The sequence below is a fragment of the Pseudophryne corroboree genome, chromosome 2 (assembly GCF_028390025.1).
Source record: "Pseudophryne corroboree isolate aPseCor3 chromosome 2, aPseCor3.hap2, whole genome shotgun sequence".
Classification (NCBI taxonomy): Eukaryota; Metazoa; Chordata; class Amphibia; order Anura; family Myobatrachidae; genus Pseudophryne; species Pseudophryne corroboree.
This window is the reverse complement of record NC_086445.1, coordinates 33805742-33822508: the sequence shown is the minus strand read 5'-3', so window position 1 is coordinate 33822508 and position 16767 is coordinate 33805742. Positions and strand designations below refer to the sequence as shown.

The 16767-nt window shown below is 42.0% G+C and overlaps 1 protein-coding gene and 1 pseudogene across 7 annotated transcripts in view; both read left to right on the top strand.

The window, feature by feature from the left end:
- The window catches only part of LOC134994657 (zinc finger protein 260-like), a 300567-nt gene that overhangs the window by 195968 nt on the left and 87832 nt on the right, over positions 1–16767 (top strand). The window lies entirely within an intron of this gene.
- Positions 15039–16718, top strand: LOC134994626 (elongation factor 1-alpha, somatic form-like; annotated as a pseudogene).

Sequence of the window (16767 nt, the reverse complement as noted above, 5' to 3'; positions counted from 1 at the left end):
TACAACAAGCTCCATAAGGGAAAAGGAACACTTATCCAAGATGGCTTCCCATCTAGTTTGAAATTCAGATACATCTTGGAAGATGGAGGGCTTGAAAAGTCTGAGTCCTCTTGGTATTAGTTTTTTGTCAAGATATTTCTGTATATTGACACTGTCCAACCAGTGTCTGGACTCAGACTTTAACAGGTCCTCCAACCTTCGGAAATCATCTTTTAATTTAACATTTGTTCTTTCCTCTTTGCCTCTCTCCATGGGAGTATCCCATTTTGAGAGGTAAAGTTGCCTCCTACTGAGTCTATCATTATAATTGGAAAAACAACTCATGCTGCCCCTTGAAAACTGTGTGTTGAGTGCAAGAAAAATAGAACAAGCCAACCTAGGTTGGAAAGGGCGCTATGGGTGTAATTCCAATTAAAGTGTACAGCAGCTGCCTGGATAGGTTAGTTACACCTATAAAGAGTTACGAACTAAATACAACAACAATAAGGCTGCGCTTAGAGATGAATTGTCGGAATAACCAATAAAAATGTATTATACTTAAAATCTGTCAGTTAGACAATTAAAAAATGAGTATACACTGTTGAGAATAGCCTCTAATCACCATTTAAACAATACATAAGCCTGTTCCAAATTGGCCGTGGAACCCTATATACTTAGAACCAGATAGATCCTGGGGCTATAGCATAGTCCCTGGGCTGGAAGAATATGTCCCAACGCTGGAGGATTAGCAGTTCCAATAATGAAGCATGATTTATGGAAAGTCCTCACCAGTTGTGCGTGTTGATGAACAAAAGTCCAGTCCTTAATTGCGGATGTGGTTCAAATAGAGCAGTTTGTGGGGTCCACAGTGGTCCAAGCTGAGGTGATAGGCTGTAGTGGGATGATCAGAAGGCTCACACCTGACGCGTTTCACAGCTTGCTGCTGCTTTCTCAAAGGTGACTGTAGTTCACAACTGACAGTGTATTTATACTATAGTTAATTACCTCATTCAAAACGTGTGTGGACAATTCATCTCTTTATATGTACAAAAACTTAAAAAATAAACCTTTTTTCTTGCTCTAATTAGACTCAGAGGCATAGTGATTAAAAATTAATTATGTTTGTTTATTAAAAATAGTTTAAATTGATCATATACCGGAGCCGCGGGTGTTGGAACGCACGCGAGTCCTCTTGCTTCCGGTCTATGGAACGCAACTGTTGTTATAGTAACGGAGCTTGTTATCCTCACCAATCTTACAGTGCCGATGTAGTCACGTGACCTGTATAGCTTAGCGGGATATCCGTGTGTTGAACCGCATGATGACTCTCCTACTTCCGGTCTATGACCCGCAATTGTTACCATGGCGATGAGGTGTGTTTCCACCCCATCGTCATGGTTCCGTGCGGTCATGTGATCGGACTTTCCGGACATCTTAAATGAGTGGCAGGCATACCTATTTAAATGACGTTCTACCTTTTATAACATATAGAGCACTACCTGGCTGTTATACTTTAAAAAGATCAATACAGAACTTACATCTTATCTCTATTTAGTTTTATCATGAACTTTTACAATCCAACAGTTAGTCCTTATTATATGAACTTAACGACAACAATTATATCAATATCTATATCATTAGGCATATGAAGGAGACATTATAACTTATAGATCATATCCAATAAAATGTTAATATTGCACCATAGTTCAATCTTAACTTATTGTTATATAAATTATTATGCATGTTACCTCTATATACAAATAGGTAAGAGGGATAAGTTACTTGCAGATGGTTTGATTTGGGGACAATTCATAGAGATACAAGGTTTGGTAGGATTAGTACCCAAAAAAACTGCCCAAGGTGCTATTGTATTCCTATGTGATGATAATTTGGGCGGCTTTTCTTTTTATATTATCCTAAAGAAAAAAAAAAAAAATATATATATATATATATATATATATATATTCATACCTAACCTGATATGTACATATATATATTTTTATTCATATTTTTATGTTTTTGATTTTTATTTTTATTATTATTATTTATTCATTCTTACACTCAGGGGAATTTTAAATATGCTTGGTATTTATTGGTTCTGAGATGGTTCACTTAAATGACACAATTAAGTTCTACTGATTCATTTAGGCCTGCTGGAAATATGCTGTTCATTTTCAGCATCCAATAGACTTCCTGTCTACATAAAGTTTTGTAACGGTCTCCACCACGTGGAGTTCTGGGTATGAATTCTAAGCCTAATACCTTAAGGCAATTAGGATTGCCGTGATGATTATCAGCATAGTGTTTTGACACACTATGTGTGTAAATTTTCTTAATAATATTTCTACGGTGCTCAAGAAATCTCGTTCTCAATGGGCGGGTGGTTCTGCCAATATACTTCAGACCACAACCACATGTTAACATGTAAATTATATAAGAAGTATTACAATTCATGTATGTTTTTAGCTCATAAAAATTCTCCCCCTCATCACTATTAATCCTGAGTGTATGATCAGCCGTATATTTACAGGTCAAACATCTGTTCCCTCCGCATTTATAGAATCCCTTTATTTTCATATTATGTTGTGATAACCAATTGGTGTTTGCAGAGCTATCCTTTTCTTTAATTCCTTTTAGATAGCTTGGTGCTAAAATGTTTTTGAAAGACCTATTTTTACGAAAAACAAAATTCGGTTCTTTAGGGAGAAAGTTTATCAGTATATTATCTTGTTTGAAGATGTCATAGTTCTTGGTGACAATCTTCTTGATATCTATATAACAACTGTTATAGGTGGAAATAAATGACATATCTGTCTTTATATTACCATCGTTTTTATTTAGTTTCCTTTCTGAAGGATTGAGGAGTTCATCTCTGTTTAGCTCCCTAACTTCTTTCAACGCTTTTTGTACTAAGTGACCTGGATACCCTCTGTCTACAAATGAGTCTACCATAGTTTTAGCTTGATTATCAAAAGTGTGTAGATCTGAACAATTTCTCCTAATGCGGAGTAGTTGACTCTTGGGAATACTCCTTTTCCATGCTGAATGATGTGCACTGTTGAAGTGTAAATAAGAATTCGTGTCTGTTTCCTTAATATAGTTACTTGTAGTGAGTTCCTGATCTATAATTTCCAACGAAATGTCCAAAAAATTTATGCGGGAAGTGCTATAAGAGTGAGTGAAAGTGAGATTGAAAGGATTTTTGTTCAAGTGAGAAACAAATGAAAGGGCAGAAGTGTAATCCCCATCCCAAATAATAAACAAATCATCTATATAGCGCCCGTAGAGGACCAGGTTCGCGCCGAACCCGCCCCCCCACACGAGCTGGTCCTCGCCCATGTAGAGGTTGGCGTAGCTCGGCGCGAACCTGGTCCCCATCGCCGTTCCCATCACCTGGAGATAAAGTGTCCAAAAATAAAAAATAATTGTGTGTCAGTATAAATGAAATAGAATCCAAAAGAAATTGCTTGTGTCTCTCCCTGAGGTCCCCATCTCTTGTTAGTCTATTTGCAATAGTACATGTCCCTAAATCATGGGGTATGTTAGAGTACAAACTTTGTACATCGAGTGTTAAAAATGCGTAAGAATCCTTCCACTTAATTTCACTAATTAAATTTAGGAAATGGGTGGTATCTTTGATGTGTGACCTCAGGGTAGAGACACGTGACTGTAAAAAGGAATCAACATAATGGGATAAATTAGATGTGAGAGAGTCAACACCGGAAATGATAGGACGGCCAGGGGGTGACGTGAGGGACTTGTGTATCTTGGGGAGGTGATAATAAATGGGTACCATTGGGTGAGGGCAAAATAAAAATCTGAACTCTTCTTTCGTAATGATATCATCCTTAACTGCTTCTGAAAGTAAGTTCTGAAGCTCTGAGAGATATTTTTCTGTTGGATCACTGGATAATGTTGTATAGAAATTTTTATCTCCTAATTGTCTTTTGGCTTCTGTAATGTAATCTGTGCGGTCTTGTATAATGAGTCCCCCCCCCCACCCCCTTATCTGCAGCTTTAATAACAATGGAGCTATCTTTAGTGAGTTTCAACAGAGCTTTTTTCTCCCATTTATTAAGATTGCTTTTATTTTAATTAGTGGTTTTGGAATTTTCACTACATAGTTTTTTGAAATCATCCAAAGTGGTTTTGTAAAAACTCTCTATACTTGCTCCTTTAGATTTTATCGGGTAGAAATCTGACTTGTTCTTAAAACATTTAGGTTCACTACTGATATCATAGACCTTAATCTCTTGTAATTTTTCAACTGATCCTTCCTCTAAAAGTTCTGTAAGGATATTTATTGCTGTCATGTCTCCTGTATCTAGTAAGATGGGGTATGCTTCCTCCGCCTTCTTAGATAATGTCTGTTTTGCGAAATATTTCTTCCTACACAAAGTTCTTACAAAACGGTTTAATTCCACAAACAAATCAAAAATGTTAGGGGGTGCAGTGGGGGAGAATTTTAAACCTTTTGCTAGTAATTGTATTTCACTCTCTGTCAATTTTTTTGAGGATAAGTTGAATATATTTTTTGCTGAGGTTTTTCTCCTAAGTGTTTTTAATCTTTTTGATGTTTCTTTCTTCCCTCCCCTTCTTCCTCTAGGCTTGAAATTCTTCCTCTTTTTTTCCTCCATTCCCTGTCCCTGTCTCGGGCTCCCTGCTGTCGTTGGTCTAAAAAATCCCCTGTTGCGATGTGATGCGCTAAGTCTTTTGATCTGGCTCCTAATTCTGTCGATGTTCTTCTTTGATCTAATGCTCCTGCTTTATTGAATTTATCGGTCTCTTGTTCTTTATTTGTGTGGTTGTGAGTATATGGTGATTGGTAATGTTGTCTCCCTTTGTTCCCATAATTTCTAGGGCTATCTGATGTCGAATTTCTGTACTTAAACTGTTCTATATTCTTACGAGTGTCTATCCTGAAATTTTGACTTCTCTCTTTGATTTTTCTATACGTTCTAACATTCCCTGACCTGTAATCTTCCAGGTCGCGTTGAAATTTTTTGCATTTAACATTCATCAGAGATTGTTCAAATTTAGACACCTGTTCTGTCACGAACGAGTCTCTTTCCTTGTATTCTTTATCATGACAAAAAGGCTCCAATTCAATTTTTAGAGCCTCAATTTCCCTTTCTAAATTCATAACTTTAGTACTCCTATACTCTACAACAAGCTCCATAAGGGAAAAGGAACACTTATCCAAGATGGCTTCCCATCTAGTTTGAAATTCAGATACATCTTGGAAGATGGAGGGCTTGAAAAGTCTGAGTCCTCTTGGTATTAGTTTTTTGTCAAGATATTTCTGTATATTGACACTGTCCAACCAGTGTCTGGACTCAGACTTTAACAGGTCCTCCAACCTTCGGAAATCATCTTTTAATTTAACATTTGTTCTTTCCTCTTTGCCTCTCTCCATGGGAGTATCCCATTTTGAGAGGTAAAGTTGCCTCCTACTGAGTCTATCATTATAATTGGAAAAACAACTCATGCTGCCCCTTGAAAACTATGTGTTGAGTGCAAGAAAAATAGAACTAGCCAACCTAGGTTGGAAAGGGCGCTATGGGTGTAATTCCAATTAAAGTGTACAGCAGCTGCCTGGATAGGTTAGTTACACCTATAAAGAATTACGAACTAAATACAACAACAATAAGGCTGCGCTTAGAGATGAATTGTCGGAATAACCAATAAAAATGTATTATACTTAAAATCTGTCAGTTAGACAATTAAAAAATGAGTATACACTGTTGAGAATAGCCTCTAATCACCATTTAAACAATACATAAGCCTGTTCCAAATTGGCCGTGGAACCCTATATACTTAGAACCAGATAGATCCTGGGGCTATAGCATAGTCCCTGGGCTGGAAGAATATGTCCCAACGCTGGAGGATTAGCAGTTCCAATAATGAAGCATGATTTATGGAAAGTCCTCACCAGTTGTGCGTGTTGATGAACAAAAGTCCAGTCCTTAATTGCGGATGTGGTTCAAATAGAGCAGTTTGTGGGGTCCACAGTGGTCCAAGCTGAGGTGATAGGCTGTAGTGGGATGATCAGAAGGCTCACACCTGACGCGTTTCACAGCTTTCTGCTGCTTTCTCAAAGGTGACTGTAGTTCACAACTGACAGTGTATTTATACTATAGTTAATTACCTCATTCAAAACGTGTGTGGACAATTCATCTCTTTATATGTACAAAAACTTAAAAAATAAACCTTTTTTCTTGCTCTAATTAGACTCAGAGGCATAGTGATTAAAAATTAATTATGTTTGTTTATTAAAAATAGTTTAAATTGATCATATACCGGAGCCGCGGGTGTTGGAACGCACGCGAGTCCTCTTGCTTCCGGTCTATGGAACGCAACTGTTGTTATAGTAACGGAGCTTGTTATCCTCACCAATCTTACAGTGCCGATGTAGTCACGTGACCTGTATAGCTTAGCGGGATATCCGTGTGTTGAACCGCATGATGACTCTCCTACTTCCGGTCTATGACCCGCAATTGTTACCATGGCGATGAGGTGTGTTTCCACCCCATCGTCATGGTTCCGTGCGGTCATGTGATCGGACTTTCCGGACATCTTAAATGAGTGGCAGGCATACCTATTTAAATGACGTTCTACCTTTTATAACATATAGAGCACTACCTGGCTGTTATACTTTAAAAAGATCAATACAGAACTTACATCTTATCTCTATTTAGTTTTATCATGAACTTTTACAATCCAACAGTTAGTCCTTATTATATGAACTTAACGACAACAATTATATCAATATCTATATCATTAGGCATATGAAGGAGACATTATAACTTATAGATCATATCCAATAAAATGTTAATATTGCACCATAGTTCAATCTTAACTTATTGTTATATAAATTATTATGCATGTTACCTCTATATACAAATAGGTAAGAGGGATAAGTTACTTGCAGATGGTTTGATTTGGGGACAATTCATAGAGATACAAGGTTTGGTAGGATTAGTACCCAAAAAAACTGCCCAAGGGGCTATTGTATTCCTATGTGATGATAATTTGGGCGGCTTTTCTTTTTATATTATCCTAAAGAGAAAAAAAAGAAGGAAAAAAAAAAATATATATATATATATATATATTCATACCTAACCTGATATGTACATATATATTTTTATTCATATTTTTATGTTTTTTTTTCTCTGACGTCCTAGTGGATGCTGGGAACTCCGTAAGGACCATGGGGAATAGCGGCTCCGCAGGAGACTGGGCACAAAAGTAAAGCTTTAGGACTACCTGGTGTGCACTGGCTCCTCCCCCTATGACCCTCCTCCAAGCCTCAGTTAGATTTTTGTGCCCGGCCGAGAAGGGTGCACACTAGGGGCTCTCCTGAGCTTCTTGGTGAAAGTTTAGTTTTAGGTTTTTTATTTTCAGTGAGACCTGCTGGCAACAGGCTCACTGCATCGAGGGACTAAGGGGAGAAGAAGCGAACCTGCCTGCTTGCAGCCAGCTTGGGCTTCTTAGGCTACTGGACACCATTAGCTCCAGAGGGACCGAACACAGGCCCAGCCTCGGAGCTCGGTCCCAGAGCCGCGCCGCCGGCCCCCTTACAGAGCCAGAAGCAAGAAGAGGTCCGGAAAAATCGGCGGCAGAAGACATCAGTCTTCAACAAGGTAGCGCACAGCACTGCAGCTGTGCGCCATTGTTACTCAGGCACACTTCACACTTCGGTCACTGAGGGTGCAGGGCGCTAGGGGGGGGCGCCCTGAGCAGCAATGTAAACACCTTGGCTGGCATAAATACACCACATATAACCCCCAGGGCTATATGGATGTATTTTAACCCCTGCCAGAACTCACCAAAAAGCGGGAGAAAAGGCCGCCGAGAAGGGGGCGGAGCCTATCTCCTCAGCACACGGGCGCCATTTTCCATCACAGCTCCGCTGGAAGGACGTCTCCCTGACTCTCCCCTGCAGTCCTGCACTACAGAAAAGGGTAAAAAAGAGAGGGGGGCACTAATTTGGCGCAGTTTTAATACTAACAGCAGCTATAAAGGGAAAAGCACATTTTATAGTGGTATTCCTGTCTATATATAGCGCTCTGGTGTGTGCTGGCATACTCTCCCTCTGTCTCCCCAAAGGGCTAGTGGGGTCCTGTCCTCTATCAGAGCATTCCCTGGGTGTGTGCGGTGTGTCGGTACGATTGTGTCGACATGTTTGAGGAGGAAAATGAGATGGAGGCGGAGCAATTGCCTATTATAGAGTTGTCACCCCCTAGGGAGTCGACACCTGAGTGGATGAGCTTATGGAAGGAATTGCGTGACAGTGTCAGCTCTTTACGACAGACAGTTGACGACATGAGACAGCCGGCTACTCAGCTTGTGCCTGTCCAGGGGTCTCAAACGCCATCAGGGGCTTTAAAACGCCCGTTACCTCAAATGGCAGACACAGACACGGATACTGACTCCAGTGTCGATGATGAGGAGACAAACGTGACTTCCACTAGGGCCACACGTTACATGATTGAAGCAATGAAAAATGTATTGCATATCTCTGATAATACAAGTACCACTAAAAAGGGTATTATGTTTGGTGAGAAAAAACTGCCTGTAGTTTTTCCTGTATCCGAGGAATTAAATGAAGTGTGTGATGAGGCGTGGGTTTCCCCCGATAAAAAACTGATAATTCCTAAAAGGTTATTGGCATCGTACCCTTTCCCGCCAGAGGATAGGGCACGTTGGGAAACACCCCCTAGGGTGGATAAAGCGCTCACACGCTTGTCTAAACAGGTAGCACTACCCTCTCCTGATACGGCCGCCCTAAAGGAACCTGCCGATAGAAAGCTGGAGAATATCCTAAAATGTATATACACTCACACGGGTGTTATACTGCGACCAGCAATCGCCTCAGCCTGGATGTGCAGTGCGGGCCTGGCGTGGTCGGATTCCCTGACTGAAAATATTGATACCCTAGATAGGGACAGTATATTACTGACTATAGAGCATTTGAAGGATGCATTTCTATATATGCGTGATGCACAGAGGGATATTTGCCGACTGGCATCAAGAGTTAGCGCGCTGTCCATTTCTGCAAGAAGAGGTTTATGGACGCGGCAGTGGTCAGGTGATGCGGATTCTAAAAGGCACATGGAAGTATTGCCTTATAAGGGGGAGGAGTTATTTGGGGTAGGTCTATCAGACCTGGTAGCCACGGCAACTGCTGGAAAATCCAAATTTTTACCCCAGGTAGCTTCTCAACCTAAGAAGACGCCGTATTATCAGGCGCAGTCCTTTCGGCCCCATAAGGGCAAGCGGGCAAAAGGCGCCTCATTTCTGCCCCGTGGCAGAGGGAGAGGAAAAAGGCTGCAACAAACAGCCAGTTCCCAGGAACAAAAGCCCTCTCCCGCCTCCGCAAAGTCCTCAGCATGACGCTGGGGCTTTACAAGCGGACTCAGGCACGGTGGGGGCCCGTCTCAAGAAGTTCAGTGCGCAGTGGGCCCACTCGCAAGTGGACCCCTGGATCCTTCAGGTGGTATCTCAGGGGTACAAATTGGAATTCGAGACGTCTCCCCCTCGCCGTTTTCTAAAGTCTGCTTTACCGACGTCTCCCTCAGACAGGGAGGCAGTATTGGAAGCCATTCACAAGCTATATTCCCAGCAGGTGATAATCAAGGTACCCCTCCTACAACAGGGAAAGGGGTACTATTCCACACTATTTGTGGTACCGAAGCCGGATGGCTCGGTGAGACCAATTTTAAACCTAAAATCCTTGAACAAAGGTTCAAATTCAAGATGGAGTCACTCAGGGCAGTGATTGCAAACCTGGAAGAAGGGGACTATATGGTGTCTCTGGACATCAAAGATGCTTACCTACATGTCCCAATTTACCCTTCTCACCAAGGGTACCACAGGTTTGTGGTACAGAACTGTCACTATCAGTTTCAGACGCTGCCGTTTGGATTGTCCACGGCACCCCGGGTCTTTACCAAGGTAATGGCCGAAATGATGATACTCCTTCGAAGGGAGTTTTAGTTATCCCTTACTTGGACGATCTCCTGATAAGGGCAAGATCCAGGGAACAGTTGGAAATCGGAGTAGCACTATCTCAGATAGTGCTGCGCCAGCACGGTTGGATTCTCAATATTCCAAAATCGCAGCTGATCCCGACGACACGACTTCTATTCCTAGGGATGATCCTGGACACAGTCCAGAAAAAGGTGTTTCTCCCGGAGGAGAAAGCCAGGGAGTTATCCGAACTAGTCAGAAATCTCCTAAAACCAGGCCAAGTCTCAGTGCATCAATGCACAAGGGTCCTGGGAAAGATGGTGGCTTCTTACGAAGCAATCCCATTCGGCAGATTCCACGCAAGAACCTTCCAGTGGGATCTGCTAGACAAATGGTCCGGGTCGCATCTTCAGATGCATCAGCGGATAATCTTGTCACCAAGGACAAGGGTGTCTCTCCTGTGGTGGTTGCAGAGTGCTCATCTTCTAGAGGGCCGCAGATTCGGCATTCAGGACTGGGTCCTGGTGACCACGGATGCCAGCCTGAGAGGCTGGGGAGCAGTCACACAGGGAAGAAATTTCCAGGGCTTGTGGTCAAGCCTGGAGACATCACTTCACATAAATATCCTGGAGCTAAGGGCCATCTACAATGCTCTAAGCCTAGCAAGACCTCTGCTTCAAGGTCAGCCGGTGCTGATCCAGTCAGACAACATCACGGCAGTCGCCCACGTAAACAGACAGGGCGGCACAAGAAGCAGGAGGGCAATGGCAGAAGTTGCAAGGATTCTTCGCTGGGCGGAAAATCATGTGATAGCAGTGTTCATTCCGGGAGTGGACAACTGGGAAGCAGACTTCCTCAGCAGACACGACCTCCACCCGGGAGAGTGGGGACTTCACCCAGAAGTCTTCCACATGATTGTGAACCGTTGGGAAAAACCAAAGGTGGACATGATGGCGTCCCGCCTCAACAAAAAACTAGACAGGTATTGCGCCAGGTCAAGGGACCCTCAGGCAATAGCTGTGGACGCTCTGGTAACACCGTGGGTGTACCAGTCAGTGTATGTGTTCCCTCCTCTGCCTCTCATTCCCAAGGTACTGAGAATCATAAGAAGGAGAGGAGTAAGGACTATACTCGTGGCTCCGGATTGGCCAAGAAGGACTTGGTACCCGGAACTTCAAGAGATGCTCACAGAGGACCCGTGGCCTCTACCTCTAAGAAAGGACCTGCTCCAGCAGGGACCCTGTCTGTTCCAAGACTTACCGCGGCTGCGTTTGACAGCATGGCGGTTGACCGCCGGATCCTGAAGGAAAAAGGCATTCCGGATGAAGTCATCCCTACCCTGATCAAAGCCAGGAAGGATGTAACCGTACAGCATTATCACCGTATTTGGCGTAAATATGTTGCGTGGTGCGAGGCCAGGAAGGCCCCTACAGAGGAATTTCAACTGGGTCGTTTCCTGCATTTCCTGCAAACAGGACTGTTTATGGGCCTAAAATTAGGGTCCATTAAGGTTCAAATTTCGTCCCTGTCGATTTTCTTCCAGAAAGAACTGGCTTCAGTTCCTGAAGTTCAGATGTTTGTCAAGGGGGTACTGCATATACAGCCTCCTTTTGTGCCTCCAGTGGCACCTTGGGATCTCAATGTAGTTTTGGGGTTCCTAAAATCACATTGGTTTGAACCACTCACCACTGTGGACTTAAAATATCTCACATGGAAAGTGGTAATGCTGTTGGCCCTGGCTTCAGCCAGGCGTGTCTCAGAATTGGCGGCTTTATCCTATAAAAGCCCTTACCTAATTTTTCAATAGGACAGGGCAGAATTGAGGACTCGTCATCAATTTCTCCCTAAGGTGGTTTCAGCGTTTCACTTGAACCAGCCTATTGTGGTACCTGCGGCTACTAGGGACTTGGAGGACTCCAAGTTGCTGGACGTAGTCAGGACCCTGAAAATATATGTTTCCAGGACGGCTGGAGTCAGAAAATCTGACTCGCTGTTTATCCTGTATGCACCCAACAAGCTGGGTGCTCCTGCTTCTAAGCAGACTATTGCTCGTTGGATTTGTAGTACAATTCAGCTTGCACATTCTGTGGCAGGCCTGCCACAGCCAAAATCTGTAAAAGCCCATTCCACAAGGAAGGTGGGCTCATCTTGGGCGGCTGCCCGAGGGGTCTCGGCTTTACAACTTTGCCGAGCAGCTACTTGGTCAGGGGCAAACACGTTTGCTAAATTCTACAAATTTGATACCCTGGCTGAGGAGGACCTGGAGTTCTCTCATTCGGTGTTGCAGAGTCATCCGCACTCTCCCGCCTGTTTGGGAGCTTTGGTATAATCCCCATGGTCCTTACGGAGTTCCCAGCATCCACTAGGACGTCAGAGAAAATAAGAATTTACTTACCGATAATTCTATTTCTCGTAGTCCGTAGTGGATGCTGGGCGCCCATCCCAAGTGCAGATTGTCTGCAATACTTGTACATAGTTATTGTTACAAAAATCGGGTTATTATTGTTGTGAGCCATCTTTTCAGAGGCTCCTCTGTTATCATGCTGTTAACTGGGTTCAGATCACAGGTTGTACAGTGTGATTGGTGTGGCTGGTATGAGTCTTACCCGGGATTCAAAATCCTTCCTTATTGTGTACGCTCGTCCGGGCACAGTATCCTAACTGAGGCTTGGAGGAGGGTCATAGGGGGAGGAGCCAGTGCACACCAGGTAGTCCTAAAGCTTTACTTTTGTGCCCAGTCTCCTGCGGAGCCGCTATTCCCCATGGTCCTTACGGAGTTCCCAGCATCCACTACGGACTACGAGAAATAGAATTATCGGTAAGTAAATTCTTATTATTTTTATTATTATTATTTATTCATTCTTACACTCAGGGGAATTTTAAATATGCTTGGTATTTATTGGTTCTGAGATGGTTCACTTAAATTACACAATTAAGTTCTACTGATTCATTTAGGCCTGCTGGAAATATGCTGTTCATTTTCAGCATCCAATAGACTTCCTGTCTACATAAAGTTTTGTAACGGTCTCCACCACGTGGAGTTCTGGGTATGAATTCTAAGCCTAATACCTTAAGGCAATTAGGATTGCCGTGATGATTATCAGCATAGTGTTTTGACACACTATGTGTGTAAATTTTCTTAATAATATTTCTACGGTGCTCAAGAAATCTCGTTCTCAATGGGCGGGTGGTTCTGCCAATATACTTCAGACCACAACCACATGTTAACATGTAAATTATATAAGAAGTATTACAATTCATGTATGTTTTTAGCTCATAAAAATTCTCCCCCTCATCACTATTAATCCTGAGTGTATGATCAGCCGCATATTTACAGGTCAAACATCTGTTCCCTCCGCATTTATAGAATCCCTTTATTTTCATATTATGTTGTGATAACCAATTGGTGTTTGCAGAGCTATCCTTTTCTTTAATTCCTTTTAGATAGCTTGGTGCTAAAATGTTTTTGAAAGACCTATTTTTACGAAAAACAAAATTCGGTTCTTTAGGGAGAAAGTTTATCAGTATATTATCTTGTTTTAAGATGTCATAGTTCTTGGTGACAATCTTCTTGATATCTATATAACAACTGTTATAGGTGGAAATAAATGACATATCTGTCTTTATATTACCATCGTTTTTATTTAGTTTCCTTTCTGAAGGATTGAGGAGTTCATCTCTGTTTAGCTCCCTAACTTCTTTCAACGCTTTTTGTACTAAGTGACCTGGATACCCTCTGTCTACAAATGAGTCTACCATAGTTTTAGCTTGATTATCAAAAGTGTGTAGATCTGAACAATTTCTCCTAATGCGGAGTAGTTGACTCTTGGGAATACTCCTTTTCCATGCTGAATGATGTGCACTGTTGAAGTGTAAATAAGAATTCGTTCCAACACCCGCGGCTCCGGTATATGATCAATTTAAACTATTTTTAATAAACAAACATAATTAATTTTTAATCACTATGCCTCTGAGTCTAATTAGAGCAAGAAAAAAGGTTTATTTTTTAAGTTTTTGTACATATAAAGAGATGAATTGTCCACACACATGTTTTGAATGAGGTAATTAACTATAGTATAAATACACTGTCAGTTGTGAACTACAGTCACCTTTGAGAAAGCAGCAGAAAGTTGTGAAACGCGTCAGGTGTGAGCCTTCTGATCATCCCACTACAGTCTATCACCTCAGCTTGGACCACTGTGGACCCCACAAACTACTCTATTTGAACCACATCCGCAATTAAGGACTGGACTTTTGTTCATCAACACGCACAACTGGTGAGGACTTTCCATAAATCATGCTTCATTATTGGAACTGCTAATCCTCCAGCGTTGGGACATATTCTTCCAGCCCAGGGACTATGCTATAGCCCCAGGATCTATCTGGTTCTAAGTATATAGGGTTCCACGGCCAATTTGGAACAGGCTTATGTATTGTTTAAATGGTGATTAGAGGCTATTCTCAACAGTGTATACTCATTTTTTAATTGTCTAACTGACAGATTTTAAGTATAATAAATTTTTATTGGTTATTCCGACAATTCATCTCTAAGCGCAGCCTTATTGTTGTTGTATTTGCTGCTGAACTACCTTTGAGGTATAATCGATACAATATCTTGTGCTGAGAGACATTGTAACATACATGAATTAGCTACAATTGCTAACAGACTTTGTCCCAGTTTGGCTGCATACGGAACCTGTCCATACTTATTAGCTGATTAATAAGGCTTTCCAGTTTAAAGGACTGACACCCGTTATATGCCATCAGCTACACGTTATTAAGCTGCGGTAACCTAGTGACTAACATAGCACCATTTTTTAATTTTTTAATATGTAATTACATGTTTTTCTGTGTTTTTTTATACATGCTCATAATATGTGTGTTGATATGTGTATTAAAAAAATATCATTTTTAGACAAACATTTCAGCTCTCCATTCATTAATTATTTTTGTTCCCTTGACTGCTGCCGTTTTCTTTTGTTTTGTTGTATACCCATTGCCTTTTACAGCCGCGAACGAGGGGTCCGTAATTTCATTTATATCCATATTGGCGCTGTCAGCAGAATTTTATTTTCCCTGTCGTCCATTGCCAAACAGCTAACCATCCACAATGGGAAAAGAAAAGACACACATCTACATCGTTGTCATTGGACACGTGGATTCCGGGAAGTCCACAACAACTGGACATCTTTTCTACAAATGCTGTGGAATTGACAAGTGAACCATTGAAAAGTTTGAGAAGGAAGCTGCTGAGATGGGAAAGGGCTCCTTTAAATACGCTTGGGTCTTGGACAAACTTAAGGCTGAACGTGAACGTGGTATTACTATTGACATCTCCCTCTGGAAATTTGAAACAAGCAAATACTATGTCACAATTATTGATGCTCCTGGCCATAGAGACTTCATCAAGAACATGATCACTTGTACTTCTCAGGCTGCCTGTGCTGTCCTGATGGTTGCTGCTGGTTTTGGTGAGTTTGAAGCTGGCATCTCAAAGAATGGACAAACTCGTGATCATGCTCTTCTGGCCTACACCCTGGGTGTGAAACAGCTCATTGTTGGTGTCAACAAAATGGACTCTACTGAGCCACCATACAGTCAGAAGAGATACGAGGAAATTGTAAAGGAAGTAAGCACTTACATCAAGAAGATTGGCTACAACTCAGATACTGTTGCTTTCATACCCATCTCTGGCTGGAATGGTGACAACAAGCCTGAACCCAGTGCTAATATGCCTTGGTTCAAGGAATGGAGTATCACCCGTAAAGAAGGAAAGGGCAGTGGAACTACTCTGCTTGAAGCTCTTGACTGCATTCTGCCACCAAGCCGCCCCACTGATAAGCCTCTACAGGATGTCTACAAGATTGGTGGTATTGGAACAGTAGCAGTTGGTCATGTGGAAACTGGTGTCCTGAAACCAGGCATGGTAGTTACTTTTACCCCAGTCAATGTAACAACTGAAGTAAAGTCTGTGGAAATGCACCATGAAGCTCTGACTGAGGCTATGCCCAGTGACAATGTTGGTTTTAACGTAAAGAACATTTCTGTGAAGGACATCCGTCGTGGTAACATTGTTGGTGATAGCTAGAATGGCCCACCTCTGGAAGCTGGTGGCTTCACTGCACAGGTTATCATCCTGAACCATCCAGGCCAAATCAGTGCTGGGTATGCACCTGTGCTGGATTATCATACTGCTCACATAGCTTGCAAGTTTGCTGAGCTCAAGGCAAAGATTGATCGTCGTTCTGGTAAGAAACTGGAAGAAAACCCCAAGTCTCTGAAGTCTGGTGACGCTGCCATTGTTGAAATGGTCCCTGGGAAACCCATGTGTGTGTAGAGCTTCTCTGACTATCCTCCCCTTGGACGCTTTGCTGTGCGTGACATGAGACAAACTGTTGCCATTGGTGTCATCAAGGCAATTGAGAAGAAGGCTGCAGGAAGTGGCAAAGTTACAAAATCTGCACAGAAGGCCCAGAAAACAAAATTAATATTTCTAAAATGCATTACCACCTCAGTCATAACCAGTGGTGGAAGAACGGTCTCAGAACTGTTTGTCTTAATTGGCCATTTCAGTTCAATAGTAAAAGACTGGTTAATTATTACAATGCATCGTAAAAGCTTCAGAAGGAAAGGAATGTTTATGGACCATTTTGTTTGTGGCAGTTTTAAGTTATTACTGTTTTAAATCAGTAATTTTTAAGTGGAAACAACTTGACCAAAATCTGTCACCATATTTGAGACCATTAAAAAAAGTTAATTATGAATAAGATCTAGGCCCGCTTCCCGCATACCCCTGCCAGCCTTCAGCTTCCCTCT